Here is a 12,517-nt window from a genome sequence, read left to right as displayed (position 1 = left end):
TGGCACTCTATCCTCTGAGCCATCTAGCTACCTATGAAAGTTGGAAGTTATTGTTATATCAAGGAAAACTAAAGTTACATCACAGGTTTTCTGTGACCTCACAAGCACCTCTGGATTTGCTGTCATAGTTACCAGGTGGCTGTTGGAACTCAAGTGCTTTGTAATGTTACTGCATTGGGAAAATCCCTTCACTGCCCTAGCTGCAGCCAGGAGAATTCAAAGACAGATGATCCTAAGTGGGTTCCTTCTTAGACTAACAATTACAAGAATTGGTGCTTCATTTTCATTTTTTGGAACTGGGAAAGCTTTATCCTTGATGGAAGAGCCATAAGTAGTTTTATTTATCCTGCTAGTTGATTGATTGCTTTATAAGTAAATGTGGGACTAGAATTGATTGATTTCTATGTTTTGTTTGAAAGCTTATTCTTTAAGTGAAAAATCCTCTAAATTCTGTTTGGAAATGAAAGAAACATGATTTTCTGAAAATTATAATTTTCAAGGCAACTAAATAAGAAAAGCATTACTAAATTGAAGTCATTTTCTTATAGGCTATCACAGCTGTAGCAAGAGCAATGTACTTAGGAATCAGTAGACCTTATTGAAATTCTGGCGTTGCCACTATTTATTTGTGTGACCTTGAACAAGTCAAGTCATCTCTTTGAGTTTTTGTTTTCTCATCTATAAAAAGAGGGGGTTGGATTAAATGATCCCCTAAGATCCTTTTTAATTCTAACATTCTATGATTCTAGATTTTTTATCACTCCCTTTGTAATATTTCTTTCTTAAATGTTTTATATGCCTCTAAACTGATACATTGAGAATGTCTGCAATGTTGTCATCAAACTAATGCTCAAGATTTTAAAAAATCCAGGGGGGTTATAGAATAATATATGTCTTTTTTTTAAGTTAGTGAAAAGTTTTTATTTAAAACTTTAAAATAGAAGGGCGGCTAGGTGGCACAGTGAGTAAAGCACCAGCCCCAGAGTCAGGAAGACCTGAGTTCAGTTCCGGCCTCAGACACTAACACAAAAAAAATTAGCCATGTAACCTTGGGCAAGTTACTTAACCCCAATTGCCCTCCAAATGGCAAAAAAAAAAAATAACAAAAAAAAAACTTTAAAATAGGGCCCCATGATTAAAATTCCTTTTATCATCCTCCAATAAAAAAAAACACTTCACCTTGTTCTAATGTTATTTATCTGGAAAGGAATTTATAGTTTAAAGAAACACCTTGCTTAAGAAAGTATAACTGCTTTATTAATGATAATAATAATAATAATCTTGCTTTTTTATAAATGAAAGTAATGCTGGTGACTAATCCTCAAACATGTCTGCTGTTTGTCCATGAGTGATGATGGATAAATCTTTCTCCTACTCCTATTTATGAACATACAGTTGCAAGCCGGCCAAATCAGTTAAGGGCATAAGTCAGGAGTAATAGAAAAGAGCAAAGGTAGTTCACAGAGGGATAAAATCCATAGCTCTGAGCATTAGCACTATTTTCTAATTAGCCAGCTATAATACTAATTGTCAGTTAGGATAGACTATAGAAATGAAAGTTTTATTATAAAAAGGTCTGCTAAGAATAGCAGAGTGGCAAATCTAGATTAAATGTCTTCATTAATGAAATTTAAGTAGATAAGTATGAATTTTTAGATTAAAATAATTATAGCTTCTGGTTTTTATTACATTTGTGTTATGGATTTCCCTATTGTGATGTACACAGGGTAGTAGTTTTAGTTATGGGAAAGGTGCATTGTATAATCACAAGCACCTTTATATTTTTTTTCTTTAAACTTTTTAAGGAAAAAAGTTGACGAATTCTGATGTTTAAATCAGAATTATATTTTGAATTATATTGAATTATATTTTTTGGTCTTAGTGAAATAATTAAAAGGCAGAGAAGAGTCATAGCTTAAAACAGAACTATAGAAATAACCAGAAGCCCAACGGCTTCTTAGTCCTGAACAGCTTTAGAACACACATAAGTCTTAACTTTCACTATTTACTTTTTGTTGATCGACTGAACTTACTCAACCCCCACAGTCCAGTAACTCATTATCAGATTCATAGATTGTCTATAACTCTTCCTTCTTCCTGTGGTCACTTTCAGGCCTTTTCATTGATCACAAGCATCTTAAGCAAAGAATCTTCTTGTAAGACAAAAAATGTGAAGTTCTAATTAAGTGACTTTCAAACTTTTGTTTCACTGAATCTGTGGAATCTCTGAAACAAGACTAGGGATTTGTTGAAAGAAAATGCAGTCATTTACAAGACTCAACGTCTGATCCTTCATCCTTAGGTCCCAGTATAATGCTACTTCAAAAGTTGGAGTTTAAGATATAGAAAATTAACACCCCCCAAAAGAAAAACCCAGAAAATTTGTATAACCTCAAATTTAAGACCACTAGTCTACACAATTGATTTTTGCTGTTTTTGCTGAGCTGTAATAAAAGTCTGGGTTGGAAAAGATGGTGAAACTCATAGATAATAGGAGATTTTGAAATTTTACATTTTAATTATCCACTCTGTATCTAGCATTTGTTATAGATAATCAAATGCTAGTTCTAGTTTCAATTATGCATCCCAGAATCTGCTTACATTTTTAATTCCATTGTGTTGATTTTTATTGTGTTTAGCTTTTTTTATCTCATATAGATAGCCAATTTTTGCTTCTCTTAATGCCTAATTAATTTTGCTAGCTTTTTATTCCCCCACAGCTCTTGTAAAAAGGCTTGGCAAGAGAGAAAATGGAAACTATTCGACCAAAATGCACACTTTGTTTCTGAGTGATTTTCCCCCATGAAACTTGATGCTATGTTTCAGTAATAGAATTTATTCTGTTTTATATAGGGCTGAACCATAACCATAGGTGCTGCAACAAAGAACACTTTAAAGATGCATAGAAGTCTGTTTAAAGTGAAGAGGAAGAACTGGATAAAATAATGAGGTAACGAAAGCTTATACTTCCCACCTAAATAGACTGCATCTGAATATTGAATTTTGTCACAACTCTAGCTTTTGTAATTTTGCATTCATTGGTGTAATGTTAATATCATTAATAAGAAAAGTAAGACAAATGTATAACCTGTGGTGCTTCTGTACATGATATCCTTTTTGGTTGCTTGCGAAGGTTCTTTTCCTTTAAGAAAATTTTCCTTGCTGATTTTATTAAGCAGAAAGCTTTTTTGTTTGTTAAAAAAAATCGAGAAGATAAAGAGCACAGAAATTTGGATAGATGGTACATATGAGAAAGCAAAAATTTGGTAGGCACATACTAGATATTAATTAGTTTGATTAATGTTGTCTACACAAAAAAGAGATTTGATTACTCCTTGAGACTTGAGACTTGTTGAATATGTTTTGTGTCTGTTACTGCAATTGATAAGCCCATTCTAGTGATCTCTTTTTTTAACTTTAATGGAAGACATTGTGCATCATTATTTCACTTTAAATTTAATTCATTAAATCAGATATTTTTAAGCACTTACAACATATAGAATTCTGGACTACAAACTCCAAAATAACCTGAAAATCTAAATTAAGTACATATCACTCAAGTTGCAAGCATATGAATGCTTATTACATTTTAATTCCTTTGTGTCTAATAGATTCTCAGGAGGGAGGAAAAAAAATCACTACAAGAGTGATAAAACTTATACTAGAGTATAGAGTATGTGAAGTAAATATTAGTAATGTTGATTAGTACTTATCATAAAGGAGCATAGAATTAAATAAGGAAAACAATATAGACAAAGAGGTAATGAACATGAATATGGATACTTTCCCTTTTATGAAAGAGGTATGTTCTAAAGCAGTTAATTTCTTTATTAAAAATTCATCATATTTTTATTTATGACTTTTATATCATCTTCATTTCTAACTATATCCCTCCCATTTCTCTACCCAGGAGGGGAAAAAAGAAAGAGGGAAAAAATAGTTCAGTAAAACTAAACAGTATATATACCAGTAGTGTCTGGCAGTTGTGAGAATTCCGTACCCATAGTCTTTCATTTCTATAGTGATGAGGAAGTGCATTTTCTTCATCTTCCTTCTTTGGGACTATAACTTGGTCATTAGAATTACACAGTGTTCAGTCTATATTTTTGACTCTCTGCATTTGTGTTGTTGGGGGGGGGGACAGTTTGTGTGTGTGATACTCACTGTTGGTGCTTTGAAGACTACTTTATTTCTTGTCTCACAGTTGCATAACATCTCTAATAGAATATTGATATTAAAAACATGGGCCTTTGTTTCTGGAAGAAAATTTGGGATCATTAAAGGAGCTTTATAATTTCTTGAAGGCAGTCCAGCCTGCTCTCCTCTTCTTATTTAATTCTTAGCCCAACCCATTTTCTATGTGTACTGTCTGTCCTGATGTATATACTGATGGAGAAGTTTTATGGAACATCCAGATAAACTGCATTTTATCAAGTGAGCAATAGAAGTTTTATATTCACTTGATTTTTCCTTTGTGGATGGTCAGACCAAACTCTTTCGAGGGATTGCAGACCTCTTACAGGAGCCTTTACAATACTGTGTACTTGATGTAACATCTGGAGGACATCACTGTCTAACGGAAATCCTTCAACATGGCCTGCACTGGATCTCCTCCATCACAGTGGCAAACATACATCTCCCTTTTTTATATCTCACCTGATGTTTATGATCAAAGGGTAACTGAACAATGTTATCTCTGTAGTTATTTTTAAGGAATCTTGAATAATATGACAATATATTTGGATGACACTTTGTTGGAAGAGTCTTTAAGGTGCTGTTTTCTTATACCAAATCAAATGCTTTTTTAAAAAAAATAAAGCAATAAGCACAGTAGAATCTTGGGAGTTGCTGTTTTTTTCATTCAGTTGTGTGGTGGAATGTAGAAACATTTCTTAAGCACTTACTATGTGTGTATTATGTATAAGATACTATACTGAGTACAGGGGGCATCCAAATAGGAAACAATACAATCCCTGCTCTCAAGGAGCACATATTCTAATTAGGGCAGATATCCTACATGAGAGGCAGATGGAAAGGTCAAGTGTACTTTGGGGAGTTGGTTGTTTGGTTGTTGTCCTTCATTCTTGAAGAGTACCAAAATGATATCACTATGTTATAGTCAAGTTACAGTGCTGTGACTGATTAGACCAGTACAAGCTTGCAATGTTTTACCACAGGTTGGGCACACATAATCCATGTGAACATTTGGGGTATATTCTCCAAATTTGTGCATCTTGTGCTTCTTTGGAGCTATTTCAATTCTGCCTTGCTCATAGAGCAAGGTACCTTTTTTGATCAGGGCATGCCATGCTGGATAGTCCTGTGTTGACATCTCCCATATCACACAATCAGTTCCAAAGTTCTTAAGAGAGACCTAGAGAGTGTCCTTGTATCACTTCTTTTGACCACCATGTGAATGTTTGCCCTGTGTAAGTTCTCCATAAAATAGTCTTTTTGACAAGCATTCATTGGGCACTTGAACAACATGGCCAGCCCATTGTAGTTGCATTCTCTGCAGTAGAGTTTGAATGCTTGGCAGTTTAGTTCGAGAAGGAGGGACCTCAGTGTCTGGTATCTTATCTGTCAACTGATCTTCAGAATCTTCCTAAGACAATTCAAATGGAAGTGATTCTGTTTCCCGGCATGGCCCTGGTATACTGTCCAGGTTTCACAGGCATGCAACAATAAAGTCAGCATGACAGCACTGTAGACCTTCAGTTTGATAGTCAGTCTAATACCTCTTCTCTCCCACACTTTACTTCAGAGCTTCCAAACACTGATCTAGTTCTGGCAAAGCATGTATCAACCTCATTATCAATGTGTACATCCCTAGAGAGTATTACTATCAAGGTAAGTGAACTTATCCACAACATTCAGAACTTTTCCATTCGCTGTAACCAATGGTTCCATGTATGGATGGTGTGGTGCTGGCTGATGGAACACCTGTGTTTTCTTGGTATTGTTAGGCCAAAATTAGCATAAGCAGCACAGCATTGATCCACATTTTGCTGCATCTGAGCTTGAAAGGCTGCATGGACTACACAGTCATCTATAAACAGAAAATCATGTACCAACTCCTTCTACTTTGGTCTTAGCTGTAGCCTTTTCAAGTTGAAGAATTTACCATCAGTGCGGTAGATGACTTTGATGCCATATTCATCCTCATTGAAAGCATTTTACAACATCCCTGAAAACATCATGCTAAAAAGTGTGGGAGCAGCACACGACCTTGTTTGACTCCATTGGTGATTGAGAAAGTGCGAGAACATCATCCATTATCCAAAACTCAGGCACTCATGCCTTCAAGGAATTGATATACAATACTGACGAACTTCTCCAGGCAACCAAATTTTGACATAATTTTCTATAAGTCCTCATGAATGATAGTATCAAAGGGTCACATCTACAAATGTCATGTAACAGACCTCCGTTCTGCTCTTGGTATGTCTCCTGGAGTTTTCAGGCAGCAAACACCATATTGACTATTCCTTGGCCCTTTCTGAAGCCACACTGGCTCTCAGGTAGAGGACCATCTTCCAGGTGAAGGATCAGCCAACAGTTTGAAAACTGAGTATAAGATCAAATGGAATTAGGAGATAAGGTAAGGAGACCAGGTGCCAAGTTGATGAGCCTTCTGTACTTAGCTAGGCTGTTCCTTGCAAAACAGACCATATTTGAAGCTATTTGAGCTAGTAGAACCCATCAGACCTTATATGTTACTGATACAGCCTTCAAAATCCCAGGGTCACCTTCATGCCATGACAAAGTATTAAAACAGAATTTTATGATCCTCTATAACTATGATTTTATGACTATGTTACATGGCTCAGATTTGAGAATAAAAATGATAAATGTTGCAGGGGCTGTGGGAAAACTGGAATGTTAGTGCCATGTTGGTAGAGCAGTGAATTAGTCTAGCCCTTCTGGAAAAGAATTTTGAACTATGCCCCAAGAGTCACTAAAGTGTAAACCTTTGACCAAGGCTGCTACTCCACCAACTAAAAGAAAGATGGGTGCACTCAAGATGCAAAATAAGTCATACATTTTTATATGACCAATGTGAGAATTTTTTTTTTGCTTTAATATTTATATATAACATATATAATATATATATGGTACTGGGTTTTTTTTTTTCAGTTGAAAAGGAAAAGGGGAAAATATTTGTTAAATAAAAGTTTAAAAAAAAGAATGAAAGGAGCAAAAACCCTGTAGATTACTGAGAAGTCTCACTCCTGTGTCATGAATGGTTTCTGAAGGAGAATTGAAAGGTTGACACATGGTAAGCACTGTAAAACTTCACAAAAAGTGAAATATATTATATTCCATATGGATATGAGAGATATATTAGAATTAGCTAGCTGTATGTAATCAAATCATTTACAGAACTCATTATCTTTCTCCCTAAATTCTCCCTACTGGGCTTCACCATCCTCGGGCTCAAAACCTAGGAGTCATCTTCAACTCCTCACATATCCAATCTGTGACCAAGATCTGTCAGTTTCACCTTTGCAACATTTCTCCAATATTCCCCTTATCTCTTCTGACACTGCCACTATTCTGCTGCATCATTTCATGCTTGGAACTATTGCAAGACCCTGTTAGTGGGTCTGCCAGCCTCAAGTCTCCCCACTCCAGTACATCCTATATTCAGTTTCTAAAGTGATTTTCCAAAAGTGTATTTCTACCCATGTCACATATAAACCCTCTATTCCATAAAGTCAAGTGATTCCCTCTGAAATCAAATACAAAATCTTCTTTTTGGCATTAAAAACCCTTCATAACCTAGCTCCTTTTTACTTTTCCATTCTTTTTACACCTTTCTCTCTGCCAAGTACTCTTTAATCCAGTGACATTGGCCTCTTTGCTTTTCTGCAAACTAGACACACAGTGCCAGAAATTTTCTCAGGCTGTTCCCCATGCCCAGAATATTTTCCCTTCTCATCTCTACTTACTCTGTCTTCCTTTAAGTTCCAACTAAAATCCCATCTTCTACAGGAAGCCTTTCCTAACCCCTCTTAATTCTAATGCCTTCCCTCTCTTAATTATTTCCTATTTATATAGTTGTTATCTGTCCCCATTAGATTGTGAACTCCTTGAGGGAAGAGACTGTATTTTAAAAAATATTTTAAATTTATTTTTTCTCAATTACACATAAAAATAATTTTTAGAAATCTTTTTTTTTTAATTTTGAATTCCAAATTCCCTCCCTCCCCTCTCTTTCTTGAAATGGCAGCAACTTGATACAGCTTATATATGTGCAGTCATGCAAAATATATTCCCATGTTAGCCAAGCTACAAAAGAGAAAACAATACACACACACACACACACACACACACACCGGAAAAAAAAGAGGTGTAAAGAAAGTTTTTAAAAATTATGTTTCAATTTGTATTCAGACTCCACAATTCTTTGTCTGGAGGTGGAGGGAATTTTTCATCATAAGTCCTTCAGAATTGTCTTAGATCATTGTATTGCTAAGAATAGCTCACAGTTGATAATTGCAGATTATTGTTTTACTGTGTACAGTGATCCCCTGGTTCTACTTAACTTCACTTTGTATCAGTCCATTTAAGTCTTCCCAGCTTTTTCCTAAACACATTCTGCTAATCATTTTTTGTAGCTCAATAGTATTCTATTACAACCCAATTGATGGGCATCCCCTCAATTTCCAATTCTTTGCCACCACAAAAAAAGCTGTTGTAAGTATTTTTGTACATGTAGTGCCTTTTTCCTTTTTAAAAAATCTCTTTGAAATACAGACCCCCCCATAGTGGTATTGCTGGGTCCAAAGGTATCAAAGGCACAGTTTTATAACCCTTTGGGCATAGTTCCTAATTACTCTCCAGAATGGTTGGATCAGTTCACAACTCTACCAACAGTGTTCTAATTTTTTCATATTCTTCACAACATTTGTCATTTTCCCTCTCTGTCATATTAACCAATCTTATAGGTGTAAGGTGGCACCTCAGAATTGTTTTAATTTGCATTTCTCTAATTAATAGTGATTTAGAGGATTTTTATATGACTATAGATAGTTTTCATTTATTCTTCTGGAAACTGCCTGTTCATATTCTTTGACTATTTATCAGTTGGAGAATGACTTATGTTCATAACAGTTTGACTCCATTCTCTATATTTGAGAAATGAGGCCTTTATCAGAGAAATTTACTGTGAACATTTTCCCCAATATCCTGTTGTCTTTCTAATCTTGGCTGCATTGGTTTTGTTTGTGCAAAACCTTTTTAATGTCATATAATCAAAATTAGCCATCTTACATCTTCTCTTGTTTGGTTATAAATTCTTCCTTTATCCATAGATCTTACAGATAAAATGTCCCATGCTCTCCTAATTTGCCTTATCACCCTGAGATATCTAGTTTCTGCCAAACTGCTTTCCAATTTTCTTTTTCTTTTTTTAAGCAGTTGGGGTTAAGTAACTTGCTCAAGGTTACACGGCCAGTTATTTCTGGGTGTGGTGCTAAGTATCTGAGCCCAGATTCAATCCCCAGGTTATCCCAACACTGGGGCCGGTGCTCTTACTCACTGAGCCACCTGGCCTCCCCTAAACAATTGGGTTTAAGTAACTTGCTCAAGGTTACACGGCCAGGTGTTTCTGGGTGGGTGCTAAGTGTCTGAGCCCAGATTCTATCCCAGGTTGTAATGTAATGCCAAAAGAAGGCAACTTCCCAGGTTCAAAATACCAGCATAGGTGCTCTCTATTTTATTCAGTGACAAACCAAGAACAGAGAAGATCAAAACATGACATCATTCAAAATACAGCATTTACTAAGTGTGATTAAATAATCTCTAAGTACTACCCCACCCCAGGACCTTCCAATCATTCAATCAATTACAAAGTCTCCTTCTAAATACTTCTCCACCCCTAGGCTATACCTTAATTAAGTCCACCACAAAGCCCCTCTTCTCAAATGGAGATTAGTTTCCAAACATAAGGTCAAAAGTTCCCCACCCCTGGATCACAATTGAATCTACCCCAGAGTTACATCAAGTTTAAACACAGCACTTAATACCCAAATGGAGGTCTTTTCTTCATCTTGACATGAGGCAAGTTCTCAGCAATCTTAGTTCCTGGGGAGACAAGGCTTAGCAAGGCCATAAGATACATTGCCAGTCCCTTCATGAATTCATCCTCTGTCTGTAGAACAGTCCTAGAACCCCTGAACACATTAGCAAAGCCCTCTCCCAGGATTTCTGTAAACATACAACAAGAAAATCCTTCTTCAGGGCTTCTGAACCAACAGAAAGGCTCCCAGACCCCTGCAACAACAGCACTGTCCCTCACCAGTGGACAGTATTCACTCTCTGTCTGCAGGACAGTCTCAGGGCTTCTTAGCGAACAGCCAGGTTCCAGGACTTCTTCAACAAAAGGACAGTCTTTCACCAGTGGACAAATCTGGCAAAATAACATCAAAACAGACAGACAAAGTACCAGCAAAACAGCCATGTCTCCTCAGTCCTTGGCAGCTCAGGGGGCAGGTCTCAAAAGTCCAGGGCAATTCAAAGCGGCCACCAGCAATTCTCTTAGTCTCTCTCTCTCCACGAGGTGCTGCTTCCAAAAAGATCTTCCGCCTCTCTCTAGTGTCTCTCCAAATCTACATCACCAGCTCCTCCCAGTTCAGGACTTTCTTTTCACATCAACAAGCCCATCCCACAGGTGGGATTAACAAACTCTGGGTTTTAACACAATCAATTTGAAAACCAAGCCAATACAGGGGAATCTTTAATTGCCATTACTATCACACAGGTCATCCTGATTCTGGGGCCGGTGCTTTTACTCACTGTGCTGCCTGGCCGCCCCTGCTTTCCAATTTTCACAGGGACTGTCTTTTGCTTCTTTTTGCATTCTCAGCTCTTAACACAATGCCTGACACATAGTAGGTACTTAATAAATGTTTATTGATTGATTAGAGGTCAAAATCATCTAGTTAGGAAAAAGACTAAACATGATTTTTTTTTTTAAAAAGACTCTTTGAACAATGTCAGTAGCTTTAACCTGATCTATTAAAATGAGCACTCAATACCAAAAGTTTTAGGAAGTGAAAAAAGACCAAAATATTGATTGGCATTGCCATTTCCTAGAAAAGTTTGATATAAAACAGTAGTCATAGCAAAAGAGGCCAAGAAAGCCCAGGAATCTCCTTGGCTAAAAAGACCATTTCCTTGCTAAATAGCAAGAGATGGCAGCCAAGAGAAACACTGATTTAGAATACATGTAAGAGGATGGAGGAAGATGACAAGTGGCATTGCCTTTTAAAACAGGAAAACAGTGGAAGCAAAAAACAAGTCCACAGAAATCTTGGTTTGAAACTCCCTTCCGTATCCCACCATGTACTACATCATCCCAGTAGCATTTATGGATGAAACTGACATAAAGACAACAATAGAACAGGCTTGTCAGTGTTTCTCTATAATCTGTTTCTATCAGTATGACAGAAGAACCATAATATTTGGATTCTGATACCTTAGTCCTTGATGTATGTGATAAGAAAAAACCAAAATGACATTTAGAGAAAATAAAATTGGAAAAAGTTGCTAGACCAGACAAAGTAAAACCTGATGACATCCACTCTGGAAGTATGATATAATAAAATAAAATACTGTTATGTCGTGAAAAATGACAAATAGGGAAAATTCAGAGAAGAATGGGAAAATTTCTCAGAACTGATAGAGAGTAATCAGTATTTGTAAAACAGCATACACAATTACAATAATGTAAAAAAAAGAATACTGAAAAGCAGATGAATTTGTGAATTAATTATAACTAATCTTAGTCCCAGAGAACAGATAATCAAACTGAGAGGTGAGGACTATGGATGCAGAATGTTAAATATGTTGTCATAGGTAGTCGTTGTTTAGTTTTGCTGGTTGTGTTTTTTTCTATATTACATAGGAAGGTTCATTGGGTGAGGTGGAGTATGTATTGAGAAAGGACTAAACTGTGAAAATAGAAGACATCAAAACTTTTTTTCAAAAAGAAGAGAATCTATATTGTAGGTAACAATCTTGAAAGAGTTAAGGGATTACTCTATAAGATAGACAGGGAAAGATACCAAAATTAAAATACCAGAATGAAAATATATATATATGAGTACCCCCAATAAATTAGCTGACCAGAAGATCAGTAACTATCACCTTAGACACCTAACTTCTTATTTTGATAAGATTTTTTATGAGAATGATTTACTGTATATCAAGTATATCCTAGGTTAAAATATAAAATAGATCAGGTAAGCTTCTGCAGATTGTTTTATTGATGTTATATTCCCAAGTTTCCCATTATAGTGAAGTGACAAAGATTATAAGTGATTGACAAAAGAATCCTAGAGACAAATTATTTTACCTTGAATATTAGAATGTTATTCATTTTGCTAAATCAAAATATGTCTAAGTATGTCATACTATCCGTATATGGATATCCATATGTCAACACTATCCATACTGCTAAATATGTCACAAATATGTCATAGTTCTTCAGAGAAAATATTTATAGTGAAAC

The 12,517-nt window shown here is 35.8% G+C and overlaps 1 protein-coding gene across 6 annotated transcripts in view; it reads left to right on the top strand.

The window, feature by feature from the left end:
• ZHX3 (zinc fingers and homeoboxes 3) overlaps positions 1-12,517 on the top strand; it is a 160,253-nt gene that overhangs the window by 73,107 nt on the left and 74,629 nt on the right. For 5 of the 6 annotated variants that reach the window (XM_069063579.1, XM_069063581.1, XM_069063577.1 and 2 more), the window contains one exon: positions 2,854-2,950. The gene's annotated coding sequence lies outside the window, so the exon portion shown is untranslated. Of the gene's footprint in view, positions 1-2,853; positions 2,951-4,486; positions 11,048-12,517 lie in introns of those variants that run through there. The other variant, XR_011163451.1, reaches the window with a different exon arrangement.

This window comes from Petaurus breviceps, unplaced genomic scaffold, assembly GCF_028583685.1.
Source record: "Petaurus breviceps papuanus isolate PSGF00001 unplaced genomic scaffold, PetGlider_PUasm1.0 90591, whole genome shotgun sequence".
Taxonomy (NCBI): domain Eukaryota; kingdom Metazoa; phylum Chordata; class Mammalia; order Diprotodontia; family Petauridae; genus Petaurus; species Petaurus breviceps.
The sequence above is the reverse complement of the archived record's forward strand: the minus strand, read 5'-3'. Positions and strand labels throughout refer to the sequence as shown.